Source organism: Crinia signifera, chromosome 1 (genome assembly GCF_055691185.1).
Source record: "Crinia signifera chromosome 1, ASM5569118v1, whole genome shotgun sequence".
Taxonomy (NCBI): domain Eukaryota; kingdom Metazoa; phylum Chordata; class Amphibia; order Anura; family Myobatrachidae; genus Crinia; species Crinia signifera.
The window spans coordinates 321,283,590-321,300,356 of record NC_139217.1 but is presented as its reverse complement, the minus strand read 5'-3'; the positions used below and the strand labels follow the sequence as shown (position 1 = coordinate 321,300,356).

The following is a 16,767-nucleotide window of genomic DNA, read 5'->3' as shown; positions in this document are numbered from 1 at the left end:
TTCTCCTTCTACCATCTCCTCTGTGTCTTCTATGGCTTCCGAATTGCATCCTTCACTGTCCAGCATGCAGCCCAAAGTACTGCCTAGTACAAATACGGAAATAATCAAATTGCTGCCTCCTTACCTAAGCGACCAGGGACAGTTTGTTTATTTCCATGGAGAATTTCACCTCTTCTGTCATGCAACTGGTAAGTGTAAAATTGCAATGTCCTCAAGTTTGTGAATGAATCACAGCTATTACCTCCTCAAAATAAGCTTAAGTTAAAGAAACATTAACATGATTTATTCTGTCCCCCTCTTATGTTAGTCACGTCTGCAAAAGTATTGCTTAAACATAAAAGTATATAATTACCTCTTATTCTTACATCAGGCTATTACCCATTTCCCATTGCAATTGCCGGTTAACCTGGAAAAGGGTCCAAAAATAAATAAATAACCCAGGTCCAGTTACCTGGAAATCCAACCCGAGTATTGGCGCAGTGTAAACCAGTCACCCAGCTTCTGTATAAAGGCTATGAGAACCAGATAGAGCCAGACATTTGGAAATGATGGAATCTCCTAGCACCAACAGAGAGAAGAAACACTTTACAGGGGTGCAGAGTGAAAGGGCATGACTTGAGAATAAACTGGTTTGAATATGTGGTGTAAACTGGGTTGGAACAGTGTTAAAAATCTGTGTTTTCACCACAGAAATGACCGCAGCTTATGGATTCCCCTGGGGATATCCAATTAGAAAAGAAGAGTGTCCGTCTCTTAATAACAATAAAGAAGAAAAAGAATATGCTGCGCTTCTTTTGAAGTAGATATATTGGTACTTGTTTCCTAGCACGGCACCCACGATTTTAATCTTATTACATAGTTTTGATCACATGCGATCGATGCGATTAAAACGATGATTTAATTGTACATGCACCATGATGGGTGATTATTATGGGGGGGGGGGATCTTAGGATGCACACCCTATATACATGAGGTGCTATCATGCTGGGACTTGTAGTTCTGCAAAGAAAAATACATGGTGCAGATGCACACTCCATATTATTAATCAATAATAGAGGCTCTTGGTATATGTATTGGCCAATAAATATTTGCCCACCAACCAGCTTCACGGTGGCCTCATTTCTGGTGGGTCCCTAATACTAAGTTTGAATCTGGGGCGCGGAACCCCAAAAAGGTTGGCATAGGCCAGTCACCCCAGGGCAGCCCACAAGTGAAAAACTAAGCTATAGGTGTATTAATAGAAAGAAGCAGGAGCTAGAGGTTAAAAAGTGAAGTGCTAGAAAGTATAATATATTAGTGGAAAATAAATAGTGCTAAATAAATGGATAAAATGCCCCAGGAAACTATATTAAGTATCTGCAAAATCTATATAGCAATTTTTTAACTAATCTACCTTTACCATCTCTGGAATAAATTGTACTGAAAAAGAATCTCCCTAATATGCATATGTAAACTAGATTTTCTTGGTGCAGCACTATTTTTGGCAACTTTAGAACTTTTATGAAAAAGAAGTAATAAACATTCTTATTTGAGTCTGATTTACTAAAGTGTGGGTTTACAAAAGTGAGGGTTTACAAAAGTGAAGATGTGGCCCATAGTAGCCAATCAGAGTCTACTTAATATCTAGCTGGAATCTGATTGGCTGCATCTCCACTCCAAAATCTCCACTTCTGTCAACCCGCACTTCAGTCCCTTTTTTTTTTTGTCTGATGTTATGCCACATTTTACGAGCCAATTTGTATAACCCCTTTGACATGGTTTATCACTCATAAGCCGAATGGGTGTAGATCGTAATGTTGAGAGTCAAATAGGTTGATCACTATTGGTCGTCAGGCAATAGTTTGACACACAAAAAGGATGACATGGTCAAAGATTCGAAACAAGCAAAAGTTCGACGTGTAAAAGGTTACCATGAGATTTCGCATTTTTTTGGGTGTCTATGATAACATTGGTCGACAGGGATACTGTATTAGTGTACCGTGTCCCCTCACAAAAGTCGGTTTAAAAAAAAAAAACTTACGTTGACATTTTTCCATGTCGATCTTATGACCATGTCGAACTTTTGCCTGTCAATCGATAGTGGTTGACCTAGACACTATTGTCCTAATGACCACATACCAAGTGAATGACCGTGCAAATGTTGTTGCTGGTACAGGTCAAGTATCCCTTAGCCGAAAAGCTCAGGACCACAAGATGTTTACGGATTTTGGAATCATTTTTTTTTATATACTTACCTGGTCCCCTGGTGGTGCCCCGATGGTCATCTACAGTGTTCCCCGGCATCCATGGAGGCCTTCAGGATCCTCTTCAGCGGTCTCAGGAGTGCATTGTGCGAGTTCATGGGCGCAATGCACTCCTGAAGAAGATCCTGAAGGCCGCCGTGGACATCAGGGGACTTGGTAAGTTTGAAAATAGTGGCTTGGGGGGAACAAACAAAAAAATCCAAAATATAGATGAAAAAAAAACACAGTTTTTGGAATATTTCAGATACGAGATCTACGGATACGGGGTACTTAACCTGTAGTTGCCGTTCTCATTAGAATGGTCTATTGAGGTGTGGAGGCCAGCTGCATGTCATCTGCATGTGTGTCAGGAGGGTGGCTCTCATTGACAGTATTTAAGTCATTGTTGGCAAAATAACACTTAATACATTTTTGTTCTTATACATACTGTTTTTGTTTTCACTACATAACTTTCCTGTCTTTCTGATGCTTTTACATTTTGTTAATTTTAAGCAACCAATATTGGCGTGACAAGAGTAAGTACAATATTCCCACCTTACAGAAACTATTAGATACGCTGTTTTCGGCTTCACAATCTGTGTGTGTGTGTTTTAAATCTACAATCTGTGTGCTTAGAGACGACAGGTCTCTCAGGGTGTCACAGAACTCCTTTATACAAGTTGACAGGACCTTGCAGTTGTATGCTACAGCTGTCGCTAACTTGTCATTGCCACATAATTCTTGAAAACTAAATAATGCACATGGAGCCACAATAATTCACAGAATTGAAAACAATGCTACTAAAATAATTGAGTGTCAGTATATTATCACTCTGGTTACGAATTATTTTGCCTCTGTCTATTCTCACCGTTGTATATACAACCAGGGAGAATTACTGTGAAGAGGAGTACCAAAGAAACGGCTTTGCCTAATTACCATAATTATGATTTGGGCCCAAATAATAATAATAAAAAATGCTTTTTTATTTGGTACAGAATTTGATTATTGTCAATTTGGCAGACCTACAGATGGAGCCGTCTCTGGTGAGCCATGGCTTATCTTCTATTGTTCTCAGCTGCAATACAATACATAGAACAATACATAGAACAATACAGAGAATTAAGTCTGATGGCTCTGACTCCCTTACTCCTATTAAAGGGGTAGATGAGTACGGCTCTATCTGTATTTGCCATGTCTGAGACTTCCAACTACCAGTTTTGTCTGAAATGTAGGGCCTGGTTCACTAATGCTCGCTTAGGAACCGATTCTACTTTATTTATTTTAGGAGAGAATAGATACAATCTGATTAGTGGCCATGGGCCCATCTTCACTAGAACTCCAATCATAGTAAATTTAGGGGAGCATAACCTGGTATTTCAGTGGCTGGATTGTTAGTAGTAGGGTTGCACACTCTTGTGTGCGTGCTTGGCGAATAATCTATTCGCCATGGCTGCTCGCGCATAGCACATGCACATATCTGACTATGAGCAGTCACAAAAAATCAGTCCCCCGTGCAAATGTGCAGGGGACCGATTAAACCAGAATCACCCCCAATATGTGTGTGTGTGTGTGTATATAAATATAAATATATATATATATATATATATATATATATATATATATATATATATATATATATATATATATATATATATGTGTGTGTGTGTAAGGGAGACTGGAAATTAGTGTAGTTGAGGGCTTTGAGGTGAGTAAGGAGATTCAGGGGGGTATTCAATCCTTGTTGTCCTCCCGCAGCCATCTCCCGACGGGGGAGATGGCTCCGGGGCCCTATTCAATGCTGTCTTCCCTGACAGCATTGAACAGGGGTTCTCCGCAGAACGAGCCCAACATCACAAGCTGTCGGGCTCGTTCTGCCGAGAAAAGCCGGAAATAGGCGAGCTCCCAGCCGGAGCTCGTCTATTTCTGTCCTCAACTCGCGGCCACGCCCCCTTCTCGGCGGCCGGGACATTGAATCCCGACCGCCAAGCTCACGTCAAGCAAAGCGAGAACGGGACAGGGGAACGGCTGTCGAGCTTACTCGACAGCCATTCCCCTGGACATTGAATACCCCCCAAAAAAGGGGGATTCTGGGATATAGTCCTGCGCTTCGGTGCAAGCTTGAATCTATACGGTGAGTGTGTCACCAAACACACTGAAGTACCAATGGAAGAAGAAAAATACCGACAGAGTTTTCAAGCGCTCCTTCTATTCATGTATTACAATGTCACCCCGTCTCAGATGGTCCTGATGATGACTCGTGTGACATTGAAAGAGAAATAACCATATAGTGTAATACCCTCAGGTATAACCTCTGATGTAAATGATTTCTGATGTCAAAAACCGTACCCTATATGGTGGTCCACTAAATGAAAGGTGGACAAATCACGCTCAGGTATGAGGGAGAAATGAACCTCCAAAAGATCCTCCAATATCCTCCAAGTTGTTTCACATAGAAAAACCAAAGATAGGTATCCAAATAGTGAAATAACGTTTTAATGATTAAAAACATATAATGTACAATTCTTTGGGTGTAAACAATGGACTCTCACCAGATTGATGTGTCTACTGGATGAAAGCAGACATACAGAGCATAAGGTGGAATAATCACAGGCGTCCCTGGTTGCTGTCTGTAGGTGTTCAAGTCCCAGTGTGATGTCCAAAGTCCACAAGTCCCCTCTGCCAACGCGTTTCAGACTTTCTGTCCTTTGTCAAGGCATAGAGACTTATCCCCTTACCTGGGTTTTTATACCCACAATCCCCATTGAAAGACCCAAGCCTATTTCCAGACATGGATTGCTATCATCTAATACAGTCCTATGTGTCCCCGGAATAACTATCCGCTTTTTAGAAAAAGCACGCTGTTCACAGGTGTCCTGTCTAATTGCAGGTGTGCTTCTCCGTCCGGCGCCGTCCGCCGGAACTTCCTTGCGTTCCATAGGCGTTGGCGCCGGAAGTCACCTGCGTGTCACCACCTTCAAACCTAATTCCTTTGTCCGGCGCCGTCCGCCGGAAGTTGTTATGCGTTCCACGGACCTCGGCGCCGGAAGTCCACTGCGTGTCATTCCGCCCTTACTTCTTCCACCGGCATCTTCTAATCTGGCTTATCTTTATTGTGTATCCGTCACGCAAGGTGTCACGTGTGCGTTCCAACGTAGCCAGACAGGAAGTGTTTGCGGTTCACTGCTGTATTTTATGTACAGATCTCCGCACCGTGTGGAATATGAGGCGGAATATTTCATCAACATTGCGGGCATCCCATAATAAATAAATAAAAACAAACAAAAGAAAGGCATTAATATATAATCATGTCACAATATTAAAAAATATTCATTAAAAACGAGGAAATTTAAAGTGCAAAGTACATCAATAAATAAATTAATTTAAAATGCATATTTATAAAAACCACTTCAATTAAAAATCCTTATTCAGGCCACCAGGTATTAATGTCTTATATTGGTAGATCATACTCATTTCAGTTTTAGCTAATTTAGTGGCTATGTCACCTCCCCTTTCCCCCACATTAATCTTTTTGAGGGCCGCAAAATTTTTAATGTGTTTGGGGTCGCATTGGTGTTCTTCTTTAAAGTGCAGGGAAAGTGCATGTACTTCCAGGCCTTTTCTTATATTCCGGAGATGTTCTCCGATTCTGATTTTAAGAGACCTGCTGGTACGCCCGATATAAAACTTTCCGCATGTGCATTCTATAATGTAAATGATGTTTACAGTATGGCATGTTAAAAAGTCTCTAATAGTGTACTTCTGTCCATTAATCACTAGCTCAGTAAGCTTTGTTCCAAAGGTGTTCGTGACACCCTTGCACCCTAGACACGCTCCACACCTAAAGAAGCCCTTGGTGTGTATTATGCCTTTTTTTGGCGAGCTTGGGCATAAACTTTTAGTGAGTTTTGATTTTAGGTTTGGTGCCCTCCTAAAAATACATTTTGGTAGGTCAGGTAATAAATGACCAATTACAGGATCCTTCTTTATAATAGGCCAATGCTTTTTAAAGATGGTTTTCACTTTACTATGCTGGGTGGTATAGTCTGAAATGAAAGACCACTTGAACAGATCTGTCTCTGATGTGCCGGATTGTGGTTTTTTCTTAATCAGATCCTTTCTGTCAATGTCTCTTACAACTGCCATGGACTTCTCTAGGTCCTGTGGTTTATAACCACTGGACAAGAAATTTCTTTTCATTTCTTCTGCTTGACTCGTATATACCGCTAGCTCAGAGCAATTTCTCTTGAGTCTTTTGAATTGTCCTATGGGTATAGAGTCCAGCCATGTGTCCTGATGGCAGATGTCTCGGTTTATATATGATCTGGAATCGGTTGGTTTAATAAAATTCTTCGTTTTTACTTTTCCTCCTTCAATATAGATTTCTAGATCCAGTCAGTTTTCTGGATCTAGAAATCTATATTGAAGGAGGAAAAGTAAAAACGAAGAATTTTATTAAACCAACCGATTCCAGATCATATATAAACCGAGACAGCTGCCATCAGGACACATGGCTGGACTCTATACCCATAGGACAATTCAAAAGACTCAAGAGAAATTGCTCTGAGCTAGCGGTATATACGAGTCAAGCAGAAGAAATGAAAAGAAATTTCTTGTCCAGTGGTTATAAACCACAGGACCTAGAGAAGTCCATGGCAGTTGTAAGAGACATTGACAGAAAGGATCTGATTAAGAAAAAACCACAATCCGGCACATCAGAGACAGATCTGTTCAAGTGGTCTTTCATTTCAGACTATACCACCCAGCATAGTAAAGTGAAAACCATCTTTAAAAAGCATTGGCCTATTATAAAGAAGGATCCTGTAATTGGTCATTTATTACCTGACCTACCAAAATGTATTTTTAGGAGGGCACCAAACCTAAAATCAAAACTCACTAAAAGTTTATGCCCAAGCTCGCCAAAAAAAGGCATAATACACACCAAGGGCTTCTTTAGGTGTGGAGCGTGTCTAGGGTGCAAGGGTGTCACGAACACCTTTGGAACAAAGCTTACTGAGCTAGTGATTAATGGACAGAAGTACACTATTAGAGACTTTTTAACATGCCATACTGTAAACATCATTTACATTATAGAATGCACATGCGGAAAGTTTTATATCGGGCGTACCAGCAGGTCTCTTAAAATCAGAATCGGAGAACATCTCCGGAATATAAGAAAAGGCCTGGAAGTACATGCACTTTCCCTGCACTTTAAAGAAGAACACCAATGCGACCCCAAACACATTAAAAATTTTGCGGCCCTCAAAAAGATTAATGTGGGGGAAAGGGGAGGTGACATAGCCACTAAATTAGCTAAAACTGAAATGAGTATGATCTACCAATATAAGACATTAATACCTGGTGGCCTGAATAAGGATTTTGAATTGAAGTGGTTTTTATAAATATGCATTTTAAATTAATTTATTTATTGATGTACTTTGCACTTTAAATTTCCTCGTTTTTAATGAATATTTTTTAATATTGTGACATGATTATATATTAATGCCTTTCTTTTGTTTGTTTTTATTTATTTATTATGGGATGCCCGCAATGTTGATGAAATATTCCGCCTCATATTCCACACGGTGCGGAGATCTGTACATAAAATACAGCAGTGAACCGCAAACACTTCCTGTCTGGCTACGTTGGAACGCACACGTGACACCTTGCGTGACGGATACACAATAAAGATAAGCCAGATTAGAAGATGCCGGTGGAAGAAGTAAGGGCGGAATGACACGCAGTGGACTTCCGGCGCCGAGGTCCGTGGAACGCATAACAACTTCCGGCGGACGGCGCCGGACAAAGGAATTAGGTTTGAAGGTGGTGACACGCAGGTGACTTCCGGCGCCAACGCCTATGGAACGCAAGGAAGTTCCGGCGGACGGCGCCGGACGGAGAAGCACACCTGCAATTAGACAGGACACCTGTGAACAGCGTGCTTTTTCTAAAAAGCGGATAGTTATTCCGGGGACACATAGGACTGTATTAGATGATAGCAATCCATGTCTGGAAATAGGCTTGGGTCTTTCAATGGGGATTGTGGGTATAAAAACCCAGGTAAGGGGATAAGTCTCTATGCCTTGACAAAGGACAGAAAGTCTGAAACGCGTTGGCAGAGGGGACTTGTGGACTTTGGACATCACACTGGGACTTGAACACCTACAGACAGCAACCAGGGACGCCTGTGATTATTCCACCTTATGCTCTGTATGTCTGCTTTCATCCAGTAGACACATCAATCTGGTGAGAGTCCATTGTTTACACCCAAAGAATTGTACATTATATGTTTTTAATCATTAAAACGTTATTTCACTATTTGGATACCTATCTTTGGTTTTTCTATGTGAAACAACTTGGAGGATATTGGAGGATCTTTTGGAGGTTCATTTCTCCCTCATACCTGAGCGTGATTTGTCCACCTTTCATTTAGTGGACCACCATATAGGGTACGGTTTTTGACATCAGAAATCATTTACATCAGAGGTTATACCTGAGGGTATTACACTATATGGTTTTTTCTCTTTCCATGTCACACGAGTCATCATCAGGACCATCTGAGACGGGGTGACATTGTAATACATGAATAGAAGGAGCGCTTGAAAACTCTGTCGGTATTTTTCTTCTTCCATTGAATACCCCCCCTCAGTCTGAATCTGCAGGATAGGGAAAAGACAGAGAAGGGCAACACTGGTGGAGCAGAAAGAGAAAACAGCCTGATCTCAGCCAGTTCCTTACCACTGCTACATACATCTACCCCTTAGTGAGAATTAGCCTGTATAGATACATTTATTATCTTTCTGTAAGTTTTGAAAGTTTTTCCCTCTTCTGTGGTTCGTATTTAGAAAAATTTTCTCTTCAGGGCCAAAAGATGCACATTTCACATGGGAGAAGGATGGTGTTAAAATGGAGAGCTGTGCTAAGGAAGAGAGACACCAGCTGGCTGAAGGGAATGTACACATCCTCAGCTGGGTGCGAGATATTGCCACTAAGGATGCAGAGTACCATTGTACTGTTGAATCAAAAGCTGGACTGAAGTCCTCAAAAGTGTTTATCAGAGTTGCAGGTACAGTAAACACCTGTAAGGGGTGTGGATCATAGGATAGACCGTGTCAACATTGACAAAAGGTCGACATGAGTTTTTTGCATTTGCAATGTCGATACCTGAGCATGTGGACCCCCTTTGCTAAGCTTATCATGCTTTGGGCCAGCTGTGCTAGACGAACAGCCATGTGGACTTTGACTGAGAATGGTAGAGTATGAAAAATTCCCAAAAATCATGAAAAACTCATGTCAACTTTTTTGGTACTTGTGTAGTTTCACGGTGGCACTGCCCACTATCGCATTGTATGCAAATCATATACAATTTGCATGCGATGCGATTTAGCACACCACCACTATCCACGTCAGCCCGAAGCGTGGCGAGCCCCGTGAGGGGACGTGGTACGCATCCTTCTGACCTGTTCATACCCCCACTATGCACATCGGTGTGGTGAGGGGAAACGGAAAACGAGCCCAAAGCGTGGGAAATGCATGCAAATTACTTTTACATGTATTACTTGATGTCTATTTCACGTCTCCTCGCGACGCTTCGGACTCGTTTTCCGCGTCCCCTCGCTGCACTCGCCACACTTTATAAAATCAACTCCACGCCAACGTGGTTAGTGGGGGTATGAACAGGTCGGGAGGATGAGTACCGAGTCCCCGCTGCGCTTACCAAGTTTTGGGCTGACGTGGATGGTGGGGGTGTGCTAAATCGCATGCTATTTGCATAAAATGCGATCCGTGGGCAGTGCCGCCGTGAAACTACACAAGTACCACTTTTTTATGTTGACCATTGTGGTGTTGTCATCTGAATCTCACTCACATTTAGGTAACTTTTCTCCTCTCTTCAGTTTAGAACAAGTCCAACATTTCCTTAGCAGTGAATGGATAAAGTTACTTAGAAATAGATATGAGGGCCTCGGGTGTATAAATAATAAATACTCTGGTGAAATGCTTCTAAAGTCCATTTCTGACATTAAACCTTTTGTATGTATATCTATGACATTAAAGTCATCAAAAAATGATATTTAGAAAGTGCTCTAGCCACTGTATCGATTAGCTGTTATTAAACTGAATGGTTTCATGCATGTTATAGAACAGGCTTATTTATTTATTAACAGTTTCTTATATAGCGCAGCATATTCCGCAGCACTTTACAAAGGAGACAGTGATACAACAAACAGGGTATTTACAAACAGTCAAAATGTAGGAGGGCCCTGCTCGCAAGCTTACAATCCATAGGGAAATAGGCATTGATACATAAGGATAGATACTGTATTCTTTATTGCATCGATTCCACCAGAATGCAAGGTTCTATGACTGGTTCTGGAATTTGATAAGCTTGCCTGAAGAGATGAGAACGCTTATCGGTTTGGAGACTTATTGTGCTTGGGATGGCATTCCACAGAGTGGGTGCAGCCCGAAGAAAGTCCTGCAGTCGGGAATGGGAGCGAGTAATGAGTGTGGGCCAACCCGTGGCTCTCCAGCTGTTGTGAGACTACATATCCCAGCATGCATTGCATCAGTTTTAGCATTTTCTAATAGCAAAACTGGCAAAGCATGCTGGAACACAGCTGGAGAGCCACAGGTTGGCCAGGCCTGTAAAACAAATATGTCATTTATAATAGTGGTAATTCTTTTTCTGATTGGCTGATAGCCTCTCCTGTAGCTACTAGATTAGCCATTTACAGGTCACTTACCCAGCAACTACTGATGGCAGATACTGTTGTGCTGGTCTGATAAAAGTTAAAAATGCAACATTGTCTTTTTTGTTTACTTTTAAATAGGTTCGTTAAATCCTGACTGGTCAAATGAACTTTCAAGATGGAAAAGTGCAATTAATGAGCATAGCACCATCATGGAGGGTTGGAAGAAGACCTGGGTATAGTCATGGTTTTGTCATTGTGGTTTTGTGTTTGTTTGATTGTTGAATGATTCTATGAATTTAGATAGAGATATTGAAAGGAAATGTGCTACTCAAAACTTTCAATAATAAGGGGCAGATTTATTAAGCTCGGTGAAGTGATAGTGTCTGGTTTTTATTACCGGCCAATAAGCTCCTAACTGTGAAGTTACAGGCTTTGTTTGAAAAATGACAGGTAGGAGCTGATTGGCTGGTGATAAAAACCAGACACTTTATCACTTCACCGAGCTTAATACATCTACCCCCAAGTATGGTACTTTATCACTGGCCAATCAAATCCTGACTATTAAGTTACAGACTGGGTTTAAAAAGGGACAGTTAGGAGCTGATTGGCTTGTGATAAAGTACCAGGAACATTATCACTTCTCCTTCCTTATCACTGCTTCATACATCTACCCCTGAGTTCCTTGATGTATTTTTATGGGTGTGGTCAGGACCCTGACAGAGGAATCTTGACAGTCATAATGCAGACTGAACCCAGTGATAATGATTAGGGTTAGATTTAGGGGTTGGCACTAGGGGAGGGTAAAATGGTGGATTGGGATGGTTAGGGTTAGACAGTTAAGGTAATAATACTCATTGGGATCCTGACCTCCACATGTAAATATGGGTTGGTTATGAAATGGCAAAGTGCAGTTGATTGTAATCTATTCTTCGTGATATCTGCTGCCCTTTCCCATCAATAGACCAGAAATCTGATTTGCATGAGGATAAGTGTTCCTCATTGTCCACTTTGATTCTCATATTCTAGTTTGAGTCATTCTTTTTTATGTCCAAAACTATACCCGAATTCAGGGGTTAGTGTTTTATATAGCGTTTTTCTGTGGTGCAACTAATGTCTTGATCAGTCTACCTTAGGTTGGTGCACAGTTGAGACTTCTTGTGGCATGTTGTCTTTCTCTTTCCAGTAACCACATATCAGTCTCCTGTATGCACAATCACATCCCTTCTAGGCCCCCAAGAAACTGTCATAATGGGGCCCAAGATTCCTGTTGGTGGCTGACAGGGATAAATTCCGGTATGGGTCAATAGGTTGACCCATATTGGGTCCACATTCATTGGGTCGACCACTGAAGGTCAACACATGAAATAGGTATAAATGGCTATGGTCAACAGGGTTGGATGTTTGACACAAGCAATAGTTTGACAATGGCACGGTTGACAGTCAAAAGACCCAATATTATACCTTATACCATAAACTCAATAGAAAAGGTCTGGTCATGCCAATTGTAAATTAGAATGCAGGTCTAAAAGCAGCACATTCACCTTGGTGAGAGATTAATCTAGCCCAGCAGTTCTCAAACTGGTACTGACCTTCTCAGCATGGGGTCGCGACTCCATGTTGTTGACTATCAGGCTGATGACTCTTCTAATGGCAGTCAGTGATCCAAGGAGTCTAAAATAACAGACAATTAAACAGATTTTTTAGACGACTCATATAATTTTGTGCCTCCACAATGCTGCCATGTATGTCTGCTGACTACACGTGTGATATGGCGGCCATTCTGCAGTAACTTGCTAGGGTCCAGTAAAACATTTTTATTGTCCGATGGGTTCCCAGAGCAAAATTGTTTGAGGACCGTTGATCTAGCCCATATATACTGCCTGAATGCATTGCTAGCTGATATTTACCATATCAAAATAATATGTAACTTTTATCTGATTCTTTTCATTTTAATGTCTGCATGGAATTCTTGCCCGGGTTGTGTTGTCGGTTGGCTCAAACAATGCTGAGAGATAGTTAAACCATTTTCTATTGTTTTAGGAGAGTTGCAACAAGAAAGATGTTAACTAAACATAATGAGAAGAATGCAGCACGGTGACTGTGAAAAAGCAGCCAAACTGCCGGGAACAGTGTCTTTCTATGGGGACAGAATGAAAGTGCCTTCTGGTGTACAGTAACCATGGAGCCTCAAACTGTTCTGCTGCTTTGTGTTGAACCTGTGATTCAGATCTATACATATACCTACATCTCTGTGGCTGACTTGCAATAAATGGATCCAGGACACCATGTGGATAGACAATTGTTTCCATAAAAAAAAATTTTTATTGTGGTAATATACTAATTGCAAGTAATACTTTGCTTTAAAGTTGAACTTTATTTTACTGGATATTACCTATTGTATCATTGAAATCCTGAAAAGGTAATATAAACTACATGAACACAGTAATAAATATGTTGACCATTCCCTTTAATACGTCATTCAATCTGTGTTTTTGTAGACTGTTTTGCACTATTAATATTATGGTGTTGCGTAATAGGTTTTTTTTTTATTCCTTTTTCTACTACCACTACACTAAACAGACAGTATAAAACCCTATATGCTAATGGTTATGAAAAGCAACAACCATCCTACATTATTATAATAATAATTCTAGTTCTTCAATGTCAAAACACTAGTTGCTCAGAATCAGACAGCAAAAAAAATAAAATAATAATGGGGCGTATTAATTTATACCCAAAGCAGGCTGAGCGACCATATTGCCAGCGATTTTTTTCGTGCTGCCGCGATAAATCACTGGGTGCGCACTCCCGTGTTCAGCCCCTAATGGTCGCAGGAGCATCTATTTCCCCCTGCGGCTCCACCGGCAGAGTCCCATGCATCAGTGACCATCTCTGGTCGCTGATAAACTGGACACTGAGCAATATATTGCACCATGTGTACACAGCTTTACAAAGATGAACCCGGTTTATGGTTCCTGATGTGTAGTGTGAGAGTAATTATCCACCACAATTTTTTATTTGAGCAGGAATCTGATAGCCCCATTTGTATCCACTAGATTTCATTTATTTATTTATTTATTTTAAAGCCTTCTGCAGAGTACACACCAGTATGACAAGGGCCCAATACCATAGATCTAGATCCAATTCCGACCAATTGGATGTAGATTGTAGGTAGATTGGGCCCTTTTTTGTTTGTTCTGATCCGATGCGTGACCCCGCAGGTCGGTCGTTATTCAGATCCTACCTGCAGCAGTTAGGATCTGAAAACAACCATTCACCCGGGTGTGGGTAGCGATCAGATCGGACCCCGATCACATGCACATAGTGAGCGGGTCGTGCGCTCCGCAAGATCGTGAGCGGGTCGAACGATAGACTGATGACCCACTCATGATGTGCATCATCTAGGTGTGTACCCTGCATTAAATTAAGTTGTCAGGCTTAATTTTGAAATTGTTCATATGTTCTCAAATGCATAACTTTTACATTTTAAGAGCAGGAACTAGGGTTTGTTTAATAGTAATAGTGTTCTGCATGAGCTGCTTCTGTCCACAATGCTGCTGCCCAGTGCTAAGGTCACCTGTCTGGCTGGGAGATGAATAATACATAGGGCAGTATTCAATGAGCATTTTGGTGATGTGCAGCGAATCCTGTTTAGGATTCGCTGCACATTCGCCACTGCTCGATGCGTTCCGGAGCCTCGCCGGCTCCAGTATTCAATGAGTCAGGGGCTCGCTGCCCCTGACTGGCGAATTTTAACTCCTGCGGCGATGCCGCAGGGAGCCCGAGGACGGCGGCAGGCAGGGAGATGGAAGTCTCCCTGCCTGCCCCAGAACGTTTGTGGGGGGGAGGTGGGCTCCCCGGGTGCCAGGCAGCACAGGCTGCCCCCCGGGGGTGCCAGCAGGGAACCAGGTATATTCACTACACCCAATCTTGCATATGTAATGATCAGGTGCAGTGAATATATCAATATCTAATGAGCGGCTCGGCTCCGGCCCCCTGCTGGCTGGTCTGTGTAAAAAAAAAAATATATATATTTTTTTAATTCAATATATATTCATGTGCTTACAGCACATGAATAAAAATAGCATGCCCCTCCTCAGAATAAAATTCCTGATTTTTTGACACCAAATGTAAAAAACAAAACACTTTATTTTAAAAGTTCACATTCCACTTCACCATAAAAAGATAGCGATTGCTACCCGGTGAATCATGGCGAAAAAAACCTTGAAATATATTCGCCATCTGGTCATTGAATAGGGTGATTCACCGTTTTAGTCAAAAATTCGCCTTACAGCACAAAATCGCCATAAAAACATGGCGAATCAGCCTCATTGAATACCGCCCAAAGTGTGATATTTATTTATTTATTTTTACATCTCTACAATGAGAACTAGGCCTGGGTTATGTGTTCACAAATTTTATGTAGCATCTTTATTGTACACTTTAGATTAAGTTGTTCTTAACCAATTTTTTTCTACTTTTAGATTCCTTGAACAAACTTATAAGGATCATACAATAATAAATTAGGCCCAAATGTATTCCTGGTCACCTGCCACCTTCACCCTTCTCCAGTTCTGGCCCCCTAGGCAGCAGCCTTGCTCAGGGAATGTTTACATTACAAATTAATTTAATATTTTTCTTTTACTACCTGTGTCTGGCCTCTTGCTTTCCTTACTTTCCTATCATCCTTACTGTAGCCACGTATTTGGTTAGCTGCATTTGTCTCTTGCAAGACTGGCTGCTGTAAAAATTCCAATGAGCTTACTGGCTGTATGCAATATATCTGCCCACTTCAATCCTGGAAGAAAAGGCGAGGAACACTGAATACAAAAAAGATGCTGAGACCATTGTAAAATGTAACTGAGAAATTATGCAAATCTTGTACAGTTGCCTCAATAATGTTTCAATGATTGATTACGACAATGAATTAATTTACTTACATTAATATGTTTAAAATGATTAAAGATATTTAGAAAATCTAGGTCACTAGCTTCCGTGTGTGTGTATATTCGAAAAATCAGAGATGGCACACATTAAATAATGCTAAGATTGCATTGCCAGAAAAGATCAGACCATTCGTTTCATTCAAAAGAAAAAAACAAATGGTTTCTTGAGGCAACAGTAGTGGCCCAACAGCCATTTTGACCCAATCACATACCTCCTCTGAGGAAAACCAGTGTCGATTGGTTGAAATGGCTGTTGTGCCACTACTGTTGATATAAGAACCATCTACAGATGGAGAGCCTGTCAGCCAGCCTGCAGGATTTGCCAGACATCCTGAGCTGCATCCCCATCAGCAAAGCTTGAGGGAGACGGGTAGGGAGTGGGGAGCTGCGGAGGGATCCAACAGAACGCTTGCATGTCCCCTTCTGTCGGAAGGCGGTGATTCTATCGCAAGGAGCAGCTCCACTCAGAGCTGCTCCATCTGAATGTACTACTTTTGCAAATAAAGACTTCGAAATATGAGGACTGTACCAAGAGGTTTCTCTCTCTCTCTCTCTCTCTCTCTCTCTCTCTCTCTCTCTCTCTCTCTCTATATATATATATATATATCTATGTATAACCATGAGACAAGGCTGCACACACCGACTCAAAGTTAGAGGGGAGTGCTGAAGCTCATAAAATGTTGTAATACAAAAAATGCATTAGAGAGCCAGCATCATCAAAGTGAAAAAATACTTATTTATTTCAGGCATATAAAGTGCAAAATCGGAAAAAAACAATAAAAAGGCAGAGGAGACATCTACTTATCATAGCATAATGGCAGTAGCAAACTTCATAGGTGTTCAAGCACGGTCTCCCTCCACCAAACAGTCATGGCACCCGACAGGCTGTTTCGGTGCTAACAATCTATT

At 41.3% G+C, this 16,767-nt stretch overlaps 2 long non-coding RNA genes across 2 annotated transcripts; one reads left to right on the top strand and one right to left on the bottom strand.

Moving 5' to 3' along the window:
- The first annotated feature begins 91 nt into the window (after positions 1–91).
- Positions 92–16,278, top strand: LOC146080349 (uncharacterized). The gene is made up of 5 exons (XR_014474859.1): positions 92–188; positions 2,736–2,758; positions 9,082–9,285; positions 11,051–11,145; positions 12,953–16,278. It is a non-coding gene; the product is annotated as an uncharacterized LOC146080349 (long non-coding RNA).
- On the bottom strand, positions 10,144–16,062 carry LOC146080355 (uncharacterized). The gene is made up of 3 exons (XR_014474861.1): positions 15,561–16,062; positions 12,502–12,583; positions 10,144–10,695 (listed from the first exon to the last, which is right to left on the bottom strand). It is a non-coding gene; the product is annotated as an uncharacterized LOC146080355 (long non-coding RNA).
- Positions 16,279–16,767: the final 489 nt, after the last annotated feature.